This window comes from Tamandua tetradactyla, chromosome 5 (assembly GCF_023851605.1).
Source record: "Tamandua tetradactyla isolate mTamTet1 chromosome 5, mTamTet1.pri, whole genome shotgun sequence".
Classification (NCBI taxonomy): Eukaryota; Metazoa; Chordata; class Mammalia; order Pilosa; family Myrmecophagidae; genus Tamandua; species Tamandua tetradactyla.
The window spans coordinates 45,390,025-45,408,043 of NC_135331.1; positions in this window are offsets into that span (position 1 = coordinate 45,390,025).

The following is an 18,019-nucleotide window of genomic DNA, read 5'->3' on the forward strand; positions in this document are numbered from 1 at the left end:
AACTGAGGCAGGAAAAAATAGGGCATCAAGGCTGTGGTCCCTGGTCTTCTATTCAGCTTCAAAAGCTGCAAACTTCAGCGGCAAATTTCCTGAGACAAAAATTTTTCTAAAGCCTTGAAACCTCCCCAAACCATTAAAACCTCCCCAAACCATAAAAGCTTGTAAAATCCCAAAGTGAACATTTCATTAATAACAGAAAGCTTGGGGTTGTAAAGATTACTAAACATCTGATCAATACAAATTTTAGATAGCTGAGGAGCTGGCCACAAGCATCGATAGTTATCTTAGCCTGAAACAATGCTAACCCTGTAAGCACCAGGTTAATAAAAAGCACGTAAGCCCCTAATGTGCAAAGGGCACTATGGGAACCTATACATAAAAAATAACTGGTGCTCAAAGGTTACTATGGAAACTTGCTGCCAACGAGACTTCCTATAAAGTAAGCTGAGCCCAGCCCACTCAGTGCATGTACCCTCCTTGGGAACATCTGCGTTAGTCTCTTTAATGTGTACACTCTCTTTTTTTTAAATAAACTTTACTACTGATTCCTACTGGCCCTTTCATCTTTAAATTCTTTTACTGTCAAAACTAACAAACCTAGATCAGGGATCAGCTGGCTCCACCGCCAGCCAGACACTGGTGAGCCAGGCAGGAGTGATTCCAAAAGAACCCAGGAAAGCAGCATCTTTCACGTAAGATGCCACAGCGCTTGAGACCTGCATTTTATAAGTCATGCTCCTCTATATGGATTCTTGCCGTTCTCCCTGGCCTTTCTCCTTAACCTTTTCCTGGGTTATTCTTGTCACTCTCTTTAGCCTCTGCTTTCTCTGGTTTAGGTAGGCTGCTCAGCATGAATTCCTCATCTAAGTGCCTTCCTTCTTCCCCTTTGCAGGTGCATTCTCTCTTCTTTCTGCCCCTCTCTCCTCCCTCTACCACCGACTACTAATACTCCAGGCATTTGTTCTTTCACCTCCTTCGCTATTCTTCCTCCTTCATTCCAACTTGATGCTGGCTTTGCAGTAAAGTTTTTCTTGGGTAGACTTCCTGTGGTACAAAGGATGTGAATTTCCCAGGGGGCCATCCTTATAGCCCCTGTAGAGATATTCATCCCTGGTCATGCCCCTCCTTTCCCCAGAGGAAATTCTTTAGATACTCTTGCTCACCTCCTTCTTTGCATATGGCCTGTGTGCCGCTCCTATAAACAACCCTTAGGCACTCTTTGTGACATCAACCTTCTCCCAAAGGAGAACACAGGCCTTAGCCAAACAGGACCTCCATCCCTTCAAGTTCTCTGTGGTAGTTTTTAGATCAGGTTATGCAAGAAGCTTACCAAAAAACTCTTGGCCCCCAGAGTGTGGAAAGGAGCAGAGGTTCAGCTCAGAGCCGCTGGGGTGAGGAATCTAATGCACCAGCCCTCTGAAACTGGCTCAGAGCTGCTGGAATTAGAGGTCTGGCTCACCAGTCCTCTGGGTACGGCTTGGGAATCAAAGCGTGAAACCAGACAACCCCAGCTCCTAAGTCTAAGGTCTTCTACTCCACAGGGATGCCCTGGGGCGAGAAGTTATCTTGAGGGTCCTATTAAGCTGCAGGACAAGAAGTCAGGCCTCAGTGAATGAGTATCCCTCTACCTCTCTCTCCTTTCAGAATGATGGGCAGTGCATCTAGCATCCCAATTGGTAGCTCCCTGGGGCATCCTGTATAGTTGGGATAACCTGCTGACCACAGAACTAAAAAAGAAAAAGTTGATTTCTTATTGTAATGTTGCTTGGCCTCAATATAAATTGGGAGGTGGTGAAGAAAGGCCACAAAATAACACTCTTGACTTTAACATCATTCTTCAGTTAGATCATTTTTAGAAAAGAGAAGGGAAATGGTCTGAAATTCCTTATGTCCAGCTTTTCATGGCTCTATATCAGGACAAGTCCACGAGGGGCGATCGTAAAGTGCATTATCTTAAGGGAGAATGAAGAGATGAATCTTTTCTGTCTCAGGAAGGGAAAGAGGCAGATATTTTAAGTGACCCATTATTAGCTAACCTCCCAAAGTTTGAAACTCCCAAAAGACTCAGGAATGATCTTCTGCCAAATCCAGACCCTGGGCCCATCAGACCTGAGGCTCCCAAAGACCCTCCTCCTTTAAAGGAAGAGACGTCCAAGCCCACTGTACCCCACCCCCCCTTACTGAAGTTCAGCTGGACACAATCACAGTGGAGCCCCTTACCACCCCCTGGGGAAGGAAAAAAAAAGCTCAAAAAGAAGCAGAATATATCTTCTCTGGGAAGCAGCCACTGGGGATGTAGGAACTATAAGGGTCCATGTCCCTTTACCTATGACTAACTAAGCACAATGTAAGAAGCAATTAGGAACATTTTCTGAAGATCCCTCCAAGTTTCTGGAGAAATTAAAAAACTTGGTCCTCACCTGTGAGTTCACCTGGAGAGACATCCAAGTTATTCTCTCTAGCTGTTGCTCTCCTGAGGAGAAATGAAGGATTTGGGTAGAAGCCCAAGGGCGTGCTGACAAGCTGCATGGGGAACAGACAGTGCAATACAGGGCAGGGACCACTGCTGTCCCGAACACAGACCCGGACTGGAGCTATCAGAGAGGGCAGTGAGATCTTGATGCAAGGGGCCATATGAATACTTGTTTAATAAAAGGTATGAAAAAGTTGTATTATCAAGTCTGTAAATTATAACATGCTACAGAGCATAACTCGAGAAAACAAGGAAAATTCTGCTTTGTTTCAAAGAAAACTAGTGGAGGCAACGCAAAAATATACTAATATAGATCCAGACTCTGAAGAAGGACAAATCAGGTTAAAAACCTACACTATAGACCCAGTCAGCTTCTGACATAAGGAGAAAACTGCAAAAGATGTCCTAAGGGCTCCAAATGCCTATAAATGACCTTATGAGCACTGCCTTTTCTGTCTTTAATAATGGAGACAGGGCTGCAGAGGAGAAGAAAGCAAGGAGAGACCAGAATAAGGCAAGGCTCATAGCTTTAGCTATGAATGGCAAGCAGCCACGTCAGGACCACTTGGGGCAGAAGCCACTGGGAACCTGTCATGATGTGGAAAGTCAGGGCACTTGAGTCAGGGGTGCCCCCAAAGACCAAAGAAGCTCCAAGGATGGAGGGAGCTTCCAGGGTCCTCTCCACGATGTGAGAAGGCAGGACACTGGACCCAAGAGTGTGCTGAGCCCCCAGGGGGGAGTGGAGCCTCTCCAAAAGCCCTGCTGGCTGCCCCCAACCAAGACTGAAGGGGCCCAGGGCTAATGGTCCCCTATATCTCCCCAAAGGAAAATGAAATAGCAGAGCCCTGAATGTCTCTAGACATGGTAAGACCATTAATTTTTTAATTGATATGGGAGCCACATGTTCTGTCTTAACCTGTCACTCCCCCTCCCTCTCTCCTCTAAAACTGGTTCCATAGTGAGAGTAGAAGGGAAGCCTCCGGCTCGAGCCTCCACCCCACCCCTCCCCTGCTGAATTGGTAGTGTTCTTTTGAATCATCAGTTTTTAATAATACCAGAGTGCCCCACCCCACTTCTGGGAGGGGTTATATTGAAGGCATTAGGTGCCCAAATCCAAATAATAGGCTTTCTGTCAATGCAGGAACCTTGAAGCCCCACTGAAAATATATAGCATTAAGTATAGTGTTAACTGGGACTGAAAGCTCTCTAGTGTTCCTTCCTTCAGAGTTAAAAGTCAGGTGAACCCTAAAGTCTTGGAGACAGACTTGCCTAGGAAATCAATTCATATCCTTTCTATTGTAACCCAACACAGAAGGGATCTGTCTTTCCCCAGAAAAAAGCAGTATCTCCTGAAGCAGGAGGAAATTAAAAGTATTCAGCCTCTCATCCAAAAATTCCTAAAAGCAGGACTTGTCACCCCCTGCAGGTTTTCCTGTAACACTCCCATTCTTCCAGTTAAAAAGCCAAATGATTCCGACCAGTGCAAAAATCTTAAGGCCATGACCCAATTTGTCATTCTCCTCTACTCTATAGTACCTAACCCTTACACCCTCCTCAAAGAAAAAAAATCCCATGTTCCGCCCTGTGGTGTTCAGTTCCTAATTTAAAGGATGCTTTCTTCTGCATAACTTTACACCCAGATTCTCAGTTTCTATTTGCCTTTGCGTGGCAAGGGCCCAGGACCCAGTTCCAACCCAGCTTACCTGGATTGTCCTACCCCAAGGGTTCAGGGACAGCCCTCCCCTTTGTGGGAATGCACTAGTGCAGAACTCAGCCCCACCCCTGAGTTTAGAGTCTAGTTCCCTTCTTCACTGCGTGGATGATTTATTAATATGCAGTCTCATGAGGGAAGCCTTCCTCAGGGACACCACGGCCACCCTTAACTTCCTAGCCGAACACGGGCCCTGAGTTTTACCTTCTAAGGTACAAATTGCCTCACAAGAAGTTCTTTATCTTGGGTTTGTCCTCACCCTGAGGGAGTGTGCTGTGGCATCTGAGAGAGCCCAAGCTGTACTCTCGGTGCCACCCCCTGAAACAAAGAACCAATTAAAAACCTTCCTGGGAATGGCAGGATATTGCCAGGATTTGGATACCCCAGTTTGGAGAAATTGCAGGGCATCTGTATAAAGCTGTCAGGGGACTAAACAGTGTCCCTTAGAATGGGGAGCAGAGCGGCCTCCTGCTTTCACTGCCCTCAAGGGTGCTTTTGGCAGCCTGCCGGGCCAGACCTGCTAAACTTAGATAAGCCCTTCTATCTGTATGTAATTGAAAAGAAAGGAATAGCATTAGGGGTCTTCGTTCAAAAGCTTGCAAACATTCCCCGACCTGTGGCATACTTTTCAAAGCCATTATGCAACACAGCCCAAGGACGGCTGCCCTGCCTCAAAGCACTAGGTGCCACTGCCTTTCTTACAGATCAAGCCACCAAGCTAATGTAGGGGCAAATTCTAAGAGTATGTACCCCATCAGGCCAAAGGCATTCTGGAGGCAAGAGAACATCAATGGCTTTTAAACATCAGACTCCTGAAACATCAAGGCCAGCTCTTAGAAACACACAGAGGTTCAAATCCAAGTCTGTACACCATGAACCCAGCTACTCTGATGCCTATAACCTCAGACCAAGAGAGGGCACTCCTGAAGCACTCATGCACAAAAACACTAGCGCAAAATTATTCTAGCAGGTCAGACCTGCAAGACCAGCCTCTGAATAACTCAAAGTTAAAACGGTTTACAAACGGAAGCAGTTTTGTAAGAGAGCGAGTTAGAAAAGCAAGGTATGCTATTGTTTCCCTGCAGAAAGTCATAGAGGAAACGCCTTTACCCCCTGGGATCTCAGCCCAAAAAATCCTGGCTCACTGCCCTCATTCGGGATTTAACATTAGCAGCTGGAAAGAAAGTTAATCTTTATACTCACTCTAAATATGCCCTTCTTGTGTTACATGCTCGTTCAGCTATCTGGAGGGAATAGAGGGCAGCTCACAAAAGGTAACCCCCCCTATCATGTACGGACAGTAAATTCTCAACCTGCTGGCAGCTGTATTGCTCTCCCAAGAGGTTGCAGTGATTCACTGTCCAGGCCACCAAAAGTTTGACTTTTTGAGGCCAAAGAAAATGACAGGGCATGTAGAGCTGCTAAATCAGCTGCTGAGAGCCCATTCTCTGTGCTAGTGTTAGTCCCTGATCTCTCTCTCTATATATAACTCCAGTTTACACCCAGGAGGAAGAAAAACTGGCAAAAGAGTCAGGGTATACAAATGGGTGGTTTACTAAAAGGGAAAACTTTTCCTGCCTAGTGAAATCCAGTGGAAAGTTCTCCGAGGTCTCCACCAAGCTACCCATCTAGGCAGAGATGCTCTCACTATCTTAGTACAAAACAAAACTTGAAGGGGGAAACTTCAGCTGAAACCTTTAAGAAAGTTACTCAAAGTTGTTATTTTTTTGTGCCATTAACAACCCAAATTCTAGCAACCTTGCCCAGCTGCCAGCCCCAACACCCCCAGTTCAGTAGCAAAGAGCATGCCCAGGAGAAGACTAGCAGGTCAGGAGAAGACTAGCAGGTCAGCTTTACCCGTATGTCACCTTGACAATGATTCAACTCCCTACTAGTCTTTGTAAGGACCTTTGCAGGGTGGATAGAAGCCTTTCCTACTCAAACAAAAACAGCCAGTGCTGTCTTTAAGCTGCTTCTTAAAAAAAATTATTCCTTGATCTGGGTTGCCTGTTTCCATCCAAAGTGACAATGGGCCACTCTTTGTTAGCTGCATAACTCAAGGGGCGGCAATGGTTCTTAGCATAAAATATCATCTCTATTGTGCCTGGAGACATAATCTTCCAGGAAGGGAGAAAGAGCTAGTCTAACCTTAAAACAAATATTAGCAAAATTATGCCAAGAGATCCATAGGTTGTGGGTACCAAATGTACACTTGGTACTTCTCAGCATGCATTTAGCCCTAAGGAGCCCCTCCAGCTGAGCCCCTTTGAAAGGATGTATGGGAGACCATTTTTAACTCAGGATTTGGTGTTGGATCCAAAAGTCCACAATCTAACCACGTATTTCACTTTCCTAAGAACCACACAAGAACTTATACTGGACCTAGGAGCTCAATTTCTTCCTGCCCCAGAGCCAAATTTATCCCCTCCTAAACAAAACCAGGAAATTCGGTCTTAACCAAAACCTGGCAAGAAAGCAGGCCTGGCTCTCAGCTAAAGCCCGACCGGAAAGGACCGTGTTTTGTAATTCTTGTTACTCCCACCACAGTTAAAGTCAGTGGACTATCCAGATGGATTCACCTGTTCAGAATCAAACTCCCCAGCCCGCATCCTGCAGACCCTCCTAACCAAAAAAAAATCCTACATCTGTCAACCACCAGATGAATTAAAACTCCTACTAAAGAAGCAGAGCTAAGTACAATGAGCTCTCTCTCTCGCTCCCTCGTTTGTACTCTACATATTCCTTGCACTTCACATTCTATCTGAACATCCTCTAAAAAGCCTCGTGAGTTGCACTGCCCATCACCACAGTCTGCCCCATTGTGGGCCGTGTCCTAAAAATTCTAAATTCACTATACTTTGACCAGCTGATAATACATATTGGGGAACTACAAGCCTTGTCATTTCTCCAACTCTGCAACACACAGACCCTTGGTCTCATTTTACATGGGCCCCCCTAAATTCCTTCCCAAGAGTACTCTTTCATCTTTTAGACCAATTTAAAGCTCATCAATCTTCTATACTGCCTGTTAAAAGTGCTATATATTCCAAAGTAACAATAGCTCCTAACACAACTTTCCCTTTTTGTATCAAGTCAAACTCTACTAGGGGTCCGTACCTAGGAGAAATACCACTTAAATTATGTAAATCCATAATGTATGTCAACCCAAATGGACGAACGTGGAACCTCGAGGTAACAGCCTCAAGTCCCAAAAGCCAAGCCAAGGGAATCCCTAAGTAGGAATCCCTGCTTCCTACAACAACCCTGACTATTTTCTCACTACTAAGTTAGATGAAGCAGCAGCTACTTTCTAAAACCAATCCCGAATTTGCAGTAGGCAGTCCCTGTTTGCCCAGGCCATTTCCTCTCACAGCAGGCAGGCCCCTGTTTACTCAGGCCATTTTCCCTTTTGGAAGTCTCCCAGGCCTCAAAGATGACTGAAACTGCACACAGACAGGATACGCACCCTGGGAACGGTTGAAACTGTGTGTAGGCAGGAAAAGTAAAATTCCTGTAAAGACCCCTCCCCTTCTGTACATGTAGCCAAGCACCTCCCTTAAAACCCTGTGACAACCCTTGCTGGGGGCTCAGATTTTCAGAGGCTCCTCAGCTGAGTCCTGTGGCCATAGAGGAGTAAAACCTACTTCCTGAAACTTTGGAGTCTCGATCCTAGCTGGTTCTGTTCCTTCGTAACGTTCCTGGAGGCTCTTGCAGAGCCTTGTTTCTGGTTTTGTGCAACAAATTAACTGTCAGGACAGAACTCAATTTTGCCAAACCAAGCCAAGCCCCAAGTTTTTCCTAAGAACTACTATTCAACAGGTAAAGTGCTATAAAGTAGACCCCAAAGTGACAGGCAGAATAAAAAGCCACCTGGCATTCTTTTTTATGAACACCCCAAATCACTATCACCTCGTTTCTCATCCATAACTGCCATTTGAATGAGTCTTTCTAAAATACGCCTTCACAGCCCTGAGGCAAATAAAGGCAAAAACATCTGTAGCGTAATCCAAATTGGTTTTGGGCAACCAGCCTGCTGTATTACTTCAATCTGCAGGCATTTAGCTATTTTATATTTTGATGTCACCCTCAAAGCTGAGGAAGGATTATTCTTTCTCTGTGGAAATAATACCTACCTAACTTTACCCAATAATTGGATTGGCTTTTGCTTTCTGCTAGCCCAGAACTATCCTATTTATCAAACTTAACCCAGTTCCCTTCCTCTCCTTTACAGTGTCCTCCTGACCAAATCATGCATCTCCTCTCCCAATCCCTCTTCTGCTAGGTGCCACACTCACAGCCACAGGACTTCGTGTAGGGGGATTGTTACCAACCCCAGTTCCACCACAAGCTCTCCTCAGAGCTCACCTATAGTGTAGAATCCACTGCACAAACTCTAAACCCCCTTCAGGCCCCAAAGGAATCCCTAGCAGTGTGGTGCTACAAAACAAACGCCCCTTGGATGCGCTCACTGCAGAACAAGAGGGGACTTACCTCTTCTTACAAGAAGAGTGCTGCTTTTATATCAACCACTCATATGAAACTAAAGCAAAAACAACAAAACAACAGAAAAACAGGGCCTTTGGGAACAATCCCAACAAATTAATAACAATGCTGGGGGTAACTGGAATCCTTTTCCACATCCACCTAATCTAACCACTTGAATCTTCTCTTTTCTGGGTCCTTTAGTTCCTTGTCTTCTCATTTTTGGGTTTGTCCCAAGTCTACTTAACCTACTTGTCAGATTTGTTTCCAGCAGACTACAAGCATTCCACAATAATCTCCTGCTCACCCACAAATATGCAGCCCTTCCACACCGGGACCAGCCTGTCCCCACCCTTACTAGAATAGAGAAAGAGTTTTGCACTCTTGCAGGTAATGTCTACCACCCTTACAACAGAAGGAAGAAATTTCAGAAGATGGATTTTCACCCCTTAGCACACTGTCAGATTACGGGTGTTCTATTCTTTCGGGGGGTGGGGGGTGGGGGATTGAGGCAGGATAAAAGAGAGCTTCAAGGCTGTGGTTCCTGGTCTTCTATTGAGCTTCAAAAGAGTTAATACAAAGCTGCAAGCTGAAGCTGCAAACCTCCTGGGACAAAAATCTCTCTAAAGCCCTGAAACCTCCCCAAACTGTAAAAGCTTTAAAACCCTGAGTCCAAAGAAAAACTCTGAGTTAATAACCGAAAACCTGGGGTTGTAAAAAAATTGTTAATCTGCCCAAAGACAAATCATAGATAAGTGACAGGCTAGTCAGAAGCATCATTAGTTATCTCTTCCTGAAACGATGCTAACCCTGTAAGCATCTCATTAATACAAACCACGTAAGCCCCTAATGTTCAAAGATCACTGTGGAAAAATACCTGGTGCTCAAAGTTTACTATGGAAACCTGCTGCCTACAAAACTTCCTACAAAGTGAGCTAAACCCAGCCCACTTAGGGCTCTTCCCTTCCTTGAGCACATCTGCGTTAACCTTTTTAAGGTGTGCTCTCTCTTTCTTTTAGTAAACTTTACTTCTTATTCCTTCTGGCCTCTTGGCCTACAACTCCTTTGCACATTTTGTATCATCAGTGAGGGATGCAGGCATACAATGTTAATTGTATTACTCTTGAATGCTTGCTGTGATGAGCTTCATGTTTGCAACAGGGTTAGTTCTGGGTCCTTCTGTGGTGATAAAGAACAGTTTTGTTGGTGGATCCTTTGATCCCCCAACCTAATACAAGTCAGTTGTTAAATTAGACTGTTGAGGAAACCTAAATGTGCTCATAAACTGGAGTAAATTTTTCAAATACTTGAGAAAGCTTTCACTTCCTTTTAGAATCATATTTAAATGTTAGCAGCCAGTGGAGTCTTACACATAAGCACCTATATTTTATTTATATTTCTAAAACATTTTTATGAAGGTTTTGGAACTTTATGCACAGCTGCAAGAATAGCAGCTGTCAGTATCTCATGACTGAGTGAGAGTTGAATATCACAAAATATCCAGAATTTGGCCCAAGCATGAGCTCATTTGTCAGTATTTTCCTATGATTTTTGTTAATGGGATTCTGATGTGCTATTTTTCTTCTCATTTTTGGGAAAAAGTCAAAGAGTTTTAAGTGCTAGAAAGGCAGGGGTCATGGTTCGTGGAGGTAATGGTAATTAAAGATCAAAAAACTGCTTACTGGGTATGATGGATGAACGAACTTACTTAAAACAAGCCCCATTGTCCTTGTTCAGGAAAAGAATTTTCTTAGATTCAGTAAGAATCTGACTCAGTGGCATTATTTAAAGACCATGTGTCTCTAGAAGCATTAGTATTACAACAGCTGAAGTAAAATATAGCATTTAGTAAGTGTTCTAGTTTGCTAGCTGCCAGAATGCAATATACCAGAAATGGGATGGCTTTTAAAAAGGGAAATTTAAAAAGTTGCTGGTTTACAGTTCTAAGGCTGAGAAAACATCCCAATTGCAAGTCTATAGAAATGTCCAATCAAAGGCTTCCAGGGAAAGATACCTTGGTTCAAGAAGGCCAATGAAGTTCAGGGTTTCTCTCTCAAGTGGAAGGGCACATGGTGAACCCAGTCAGAGTTCCTCTTTCATCTGGAAGGACATGTGGTAAACACGGCACCATCTGCTAGCTTCTTCTCTCCTGGCTTCTGGTTTCATGAAGCTCCCCAGGAGGCGTTTTCCTTCTTCATCTCCAAAGGTTGCTCGCTTGTGGACTCTCTGCTTCATGGAGCTGCAGCATTCTCTGCTCTCTTCGAATCTCCCATTCTCCAAAATGTTTCCTCTTTTATAGGACTCCAGTAAACCAATCAAGAGCCACCTAATGAGTGGAGACATGTCATCACCTAATCCAGCTTAACAACCACTCTTGACTAAATCACATCATCCAGGGAGATGATCTGATTGCAGTTTCAAAAATACAGTATTGAATAGGGATTATTCTACCTTTATGAAATGGGATTTTGATTAAAACATGGCTTTTCTAGGGGCCATACATCCTTTTAAACCAGCACAGTAAGTGATGCAGTAAGTTGAAAATTTTAATTTTCCTAATCTTATCTTCCATGCAAGAATCCCCTTAATGATGCAGAAAGAGATGGTCATCCAACTTCTAGACAGTAAATCAGTGGAATAAACACACACACACACAAAGTAAGTCAATAAATTGATACAGTTAATTGATAAATAGAATAAAATACAACCAGGCAAAGTTGCATATTAACTGAGCTAGGATTTGATTTATGAAAGAATGAGCAGTTATGTTTTAGGCTGGGAAATTTACATTAAAATTGGAATTACTTAATCTCCTTTAGTGTTCTATTTTAAAAGAATTTAGTTGTAATGTCTTGCTTTCTTTATAATTTACTAACCTTTCTAAAACAAATGGCTCAATGTAAACTTTGCCACAAACCTGCTTGGCAATTTGCTCATTATGATTTAGCTGTTAATAATAATTAAAATATACTATTCAGCTCTTACATGTATCTCACTCCTTAAAAGATCTCAAAACTTTCTATCGGGATCTGTTCAACACTCCCTTTCTAGGAGGAGTGTTGACTTAAATGTATGTCATTTAAATGTATGTCATTTAAGTCCATAAGCTCCATAAATGTGAGCTCTGAAATCAAAGAACATATCTTTTCATCTTTGCATTCTAACACAATGCAAAACACATAAAGAAGGCAGTTGCATCAATGTTTGAATGGGTGTTGTGAGATTGAAGGTGGTTTAAAATAACCACTGATGAAATAGAAAAAGATGTTTTTATGGGCACATCAAAGAATGCTGAGCTGTGTTTTCATTCATCATGCATATGGCCAGAATTTTTCTCCCTGGGGTTTCTCTGTAAATTGGAGAAATGTAAAATCATCACAATAGGCTTTCTGCTGAAAAACAAAAGAACCACCTATAAATTTCACTGATGCTTTGATTTTGTTTTCTTTTATTTAAATGCTTTTTAGATTTGATCATTTGTCAAGATGGACAGTAACAGACTTGATGGGTTGTCCTAAGCACCACATAATTGCTCTCTTGGTTATGTTTTAAGCCAGACACCCCACACATCCAAATCCTCTCAGCTTTCCTTATTGAAGCTTGTTTAAAATAACCAATGAGGAAATGGAAAAGGTGTTTTTTTAATGGGCATATCAAAGTATCACTGAGCAGTGTTTTCATTCATCATGCATATGGCCACGCTTAGATTTTTCTCCCTGGGGTTTCTCTGTAAATTGGAGAAACGTAAAATCATCACAGTAGACTTTCTGCTGAAAAATAAAAGAATCACCTTTAAATTTCACTAATATTTTGATTTCGTTTTCTTTTATTTAAACCCTTTTTAGGTTTGATCATTTGTCAAGATGGTCAGTAGACAGACTTGATGAGTTGCCCTCTGAACCAAATCATTGCCTTATTCCGTGTGTTAAACCAGATGCCCTACACACCCAAATCCTCTGAGCTTTCTTAGATACCAACAGTGAATCTGTGTCCCAGATGAAACTGAGTATGATAAGAGAAGCAGATAATGGAGAATTAGAGAGAAAAATCAGACAGTTAGAAAAGGAGGAATGCAAGGTCTGAAAGTCAAAAAGTTGTTCCAATGAAATTAAAGGTGCCACCATGTGGACACAACTATCTCCTGTGGATTTCATCATATTTGTTCCTACATTTCTGGGTTGATACACAGACTAGGTGATACAATATATATTGAAAATGATATGAGGGTTGAGTGATTTGATATATTAAACTTGGCAGGAAATTCACTTGTTCCCTAAGAAGGGAACTCAGGACACTCAGGAATCAAACTACTTATATTACGGATGCTTTCATTTAAGAACATAATTTGCTGGTCTCATGTGTCTTACTGCTTCCTGGAAGTGACACACATGACTTTCTCTTAAATTCCTTTGGACACCACTAGTACCATATCCTCATTTAACTACGAGGGATCTAAAACTTATAGATTAGCACATGGATATTTTATGAGCAGTAATGTCTCCGGCACTGCTAATTAGTTTTGTATGTCCTTTGCAAGTTACTTAGTCTTCTTAATCTCTGTTCCTTATCTGTAAAATGAGACTGGAACAAGGGGAATTTTTTACATGCTGTCATAGAGGATTGTACTGGTTTGTCTCCCATTGAAGAAGCTTGTACAATATCCTGAACTTTTTTGTCTTTCATATGGGAATAGTGCTAATTGAGAGCATTAAATAAGACTCCATTGCCTTGTCCAGGGTAAGGGTGAGTGCTCAAAACTGTTAGCTATATCCATGATTATTATATAATAGTAACATAATTGGTAGTATTTACTGATAATTGTATTTGTAGCAAGAGACTAAAACTAATATACATGTTTCCCTACCCATCTTCATAAAAGTTCTAAAAACTTTTCCCATATTATTTGTTCTCACCTAAAATATTATTTGAGGCATATACTGGGCTTCCTGTATTTGCTTTGGCCTTTCTTTACAGTGCAGGAAAGGATTCTGCACCTAGAAACTGTGCAAAAAATGTTTGTTCAGTGCTGAGCAACATAAAAAGACTGTTGTATATGACAGAACTTGCAAATAATGTGTTCTTTGCTTCTGATGAATTGTCCTTTCTCCTTTTACTAAACGTAATTATTTCTTGACAGCCATGAAACGACACACTGAGCAGTGCAATTTGTATTCAGGAAGTTAGATAACACTTTATGACCAGACTTAAACTCTCTGGCTATGAAATTTTGCCATCTGAATGTTTCAAACGGGTAGTTGCTGTGCTGCTGACACAGAAAGAGAAGGGAAGCAGTGTGGGAAGGAAGGCTGCTTTGCTTCTCATTCTGGGTACTCTTGGGGCATATTATGTTTACACACCTCTTCCGGATAATATTGAGGAGCTGTGGAAAATAGTGTGGATGACTACACCTGCGAAAGCTGAAACAAATTTGGTATATTCAGAATATCGACATTGTGAGTATTTAACAGGTTGACCAGAAGGAAAAAATTATACGTGCGTTCGTAAGATATTTCTACTGTCTTGGAAAACTTTCCTTTCAGATATTATTTGCTGGTTTTAAAACCTCTTTTATTTCTTTAATGCAGACCTCTAATAGAAAGAATACAGAGGGAGTATTGAAGTATTTTTTAATTTTAAATATTGATTGCTACAACATGCCGGCTGAGCAAATCAAAATGTCTAATGAGTTCATGATGCTGCCAAAATAAAACATTGAAAATGTATGACTATGTGTTAAAGTATGAAACTCAGAAATGGTAAGGTTGAGCAGACCTGTGATGAGTTAACCTTGCATTTAGACATGACAGTGGATGATTACTGAAATATTTTGTAAACAGGCTAGTCAATAAAGGGCCAAGGGTAATGGGCTTCCATGATTTGCAGTTAAGGAGGGTGAGCTACTGTGGGGTAGGGCAGGTGGCTGACTGGCTGCCCACATCATGACCATGGCTGTCCCCTACGGACCTGTTGCTCCTGTCTAATGAGGCCAATTATTTGGAAATGAAACTGGACCATATCTCCTTTAACCATCTGTGCAGTAAATTGCCTCCATGAGACTGAAGAATCTGAACTCCGATCTTCTTGAGGGTGGCAAAAAATTGTTTACTGGTGCAGGAAAATAGTAGTAGAAATTTAAAAGCTGTTGATTGTATATTGGGATTGGATAAGTATTTCCAGAGATAGATAGCTGACTACTTCCACTAGGTAGTCACTTTTTTTTTGAGATGGGTGGCAGTCTATTAGTCACAGGTACCCATAGCCCTGGGAGCAGGACATCATATGCTCTCCAGGCCACATGGGGGTTGCACTCAGGAGCAGAGAGAAATAGGGGCTGTGAGAAGCAGGAGGAGTGATTGGCTTGTTCAAATAACTCCACAGACTGGCAAGAAGAGAAACCTGAGAGGTTGAGAATCAGGTGGGGTGCATCCGGTCTGGCTGTTGGGGGAAGCCATTGGCCCGAGTGCATCTCCTGCAGGGTGTGGGCGGGGGAACTGGGGTACATCTGGTGAAAGCAGAGCAAATCTTGGTTGGGACCTTGGGGCCCTGTGAGGCTCCAAGTTATCGAGGCAGCAAGGTCTTACAATGCATAAAGTAGAATCACTACAACTTAATGACAAATTGGCTGTGAATGGGAAAGGGTGGATCTCAGAGGACTCTGAGAGATATGAGCAGTGGCCCTTTACCTGGGGAAGCACAGAGAAGGAAGCCTACCCTGGAGAAAGCAAAGGGAAAGAGGTTTGGGCAAAGCTGAAAGATGTCAGGTCACTGGGGTCAAAGGCAGTCTAGTAAATTCCTGCAATAAGAGCCCTGAGTAAAGTAGGTAGAGACCCTTGCTGCTTTGCAGTCTATTCTCAACTCAGCAGCCAGAATCCTACTATGTCCCTGCTGAAACCCTTCATAACCTCCCTTCCTCATTCCATGTCCAAAATAAGCCTCTTTGATGACATCTAAGGCCCTTCAGGGTGGGGTTCCCTGTTCCTCTCTGACCCCATTTCCCACTATTCTCCTCCTCTTACTGCTCTAGACTTTATTTTCTCCACCCTGCCACATTGGCCTCCTTTGCTGTTGCTGCTTTGAGTTCACCACACATGCCTGCACCCCAGGGCCTTTGCACTGTCTCTTCCTTCTGCCTGGAACACTCATCCTCCAAAGAGCACCATCCATCAGTTCTGTTCTCAAAATACTCCAACTATTTCCTTGCCTCTTTCAGGGCTCTGATCCCATGCCATCTGTGCAGTGAGATGATACTTTACCATTCTGATCAAAATTCCAATGTCTCTCAACTCCCTCAAAATCCCCACTCCCTACAATACTTTACTTTTCTCCACAGCACTCATCATCATCTGATATTCTATGTGTTGTAATTATTTATATTATTTGTTGCCTCTCTCCCCGTTAGGGCAAGCATCCCAAGGGTAGGGAATTTTCCCTTTTCTGTTCACTGCTGCATTCCTGATATCTGGAATGGCACTTGCCTCGGTGTTCAGTAACTCTGTGGAATTTCCTTCTCCTGGGGCAGGGAAGCCTCATTCATTTTATTTTATTTTTGATCCACAGGCTAGTAGCCCACTCTTTATTATTGTTTTTTAAATATTTTTAGGAATATGAGAAAACATACACATTGAGAAATCTGGCTCTCATTCTAGACTCTGTGTGACTCATTTCCCCTACCCCCTACCTCTAAGGAAACACCTTTATTAGGGCCTTCTGCAAAGTATATGGACTTATCACTATATTTTTAAATTTCTCACCCTTACTTACATAAAACATCACATAACCATGACTCAACTTTGACTTGCTGTTTCTTTTCTACTTAACCATAAATCTTGGAGAGCTTCTCCTATCAGTTCACAGAAAGTGAAAGCATCTGCATAACTTTTTCCCATCTATTATGTGTATATGTATAGTTCATTTAACTAGACTCCTACTGGTAGGTGCTTAGACGTATCCTGATTTTGTTAACACGAGCAATGCTGTTTTTATAACTTCGTGCATTCTTCATTTTTAGTCTATTTCATTGTCCTATTTGTCTTTCAATAACTATTGTCATAATGTCTTAATTGTAGAGATTTATAGTATATTTCAGTATCTATATCTTAATTGTACAGACTTATAGTATATTTCAGTATCTGTTCAGACAAGGTCTCCCTCAGTATTCTTTCTTTCATAGTATTTATAACTATTCTTGCTTTCTTATTTTTCCAAATGCATTTTAAACTTACGTAGTCTTTTATGAAAAGGCCTGTTATCTCTTTTGCTGGAATCCTATTGAACTCACACATTAACTTAGATAGACTTGGTCTTTGTATTTATGTTTTCTATTTAGAAGAGAGTACCTTGTAATTATTCAATCCCCAATTTTGTATTTGAGAAGTATATTAAAATTTTCTACATTTACTTTTTGCGTATTTCTGTTAAACTTACATTAAGTATTTTATCTTTATTATTTTTGTTTTTGGCATGGGCAGGCACCAGGAATCGAACCGGGGTCTCCGGCATGGCAGGCGAGAATTCTGCCACTGAGCCACCATCGCAACACCCGTATTTTATCTTTTTAATGCTATTTTAAATGTGATCTTTTTATGTCTGAACTATTTTTCCTATATGAAGGATACTCATTTTGGAATATTAATTTTTGTCTTTCCAAATTCTCACTTTAAATGAGAACTACATATACAGTTTTTCAAATGATTGTCTAGCATTTTCCAGGCGTACAATTTTACCTCTTGAAAATAGTGAAATCGTTCTTGCATTTCCACATTTGTTATTTATAGCTTTTATAATTTAAGCACAGAGTATTAAAAACTTTATTCACTGTTTCTTTTCTGGCATATTTTTTAGGTGTTTCAACACTCCTTTCTGGCATTTAGTGGAGCTCTGAATAAGTGTGATGCATTTTTTTTTCATTTTCTTATTGATAATTTGTTTATTTTTTGGTAATTTTATTAGCATGTATAATATTGTTGGGTTTTGGTCAACTTTCACTGGAATATAGTTTCAAGTCTTATTTTTGAAAGTTATTTTTGAATTATATTTTAAAATTTATTTGGGTTCATTGTTTTACTTTATTATTTGAATCAATCATGCATATATTTATTTCCATTATATGTGTATTTATTTATGTGCACACATAGTCTTTGTATGTTTTTTTAAAACTATATCATTTTCTCTCTTAAACTTCTTATCTCTAAATTTCTCTTTCCTTGTCTTTGTTTTCATCTTTTTATTATATACAGTACCTTGAACTTCTTTTAATTTGGTCTTTATTTCTGAAATTATCTCATTTCCTTTTTCTTATTCACTTCCTGAATTCTACAACTACCAGTTTTTAGTCACCCCTTCTTTTTGACCAG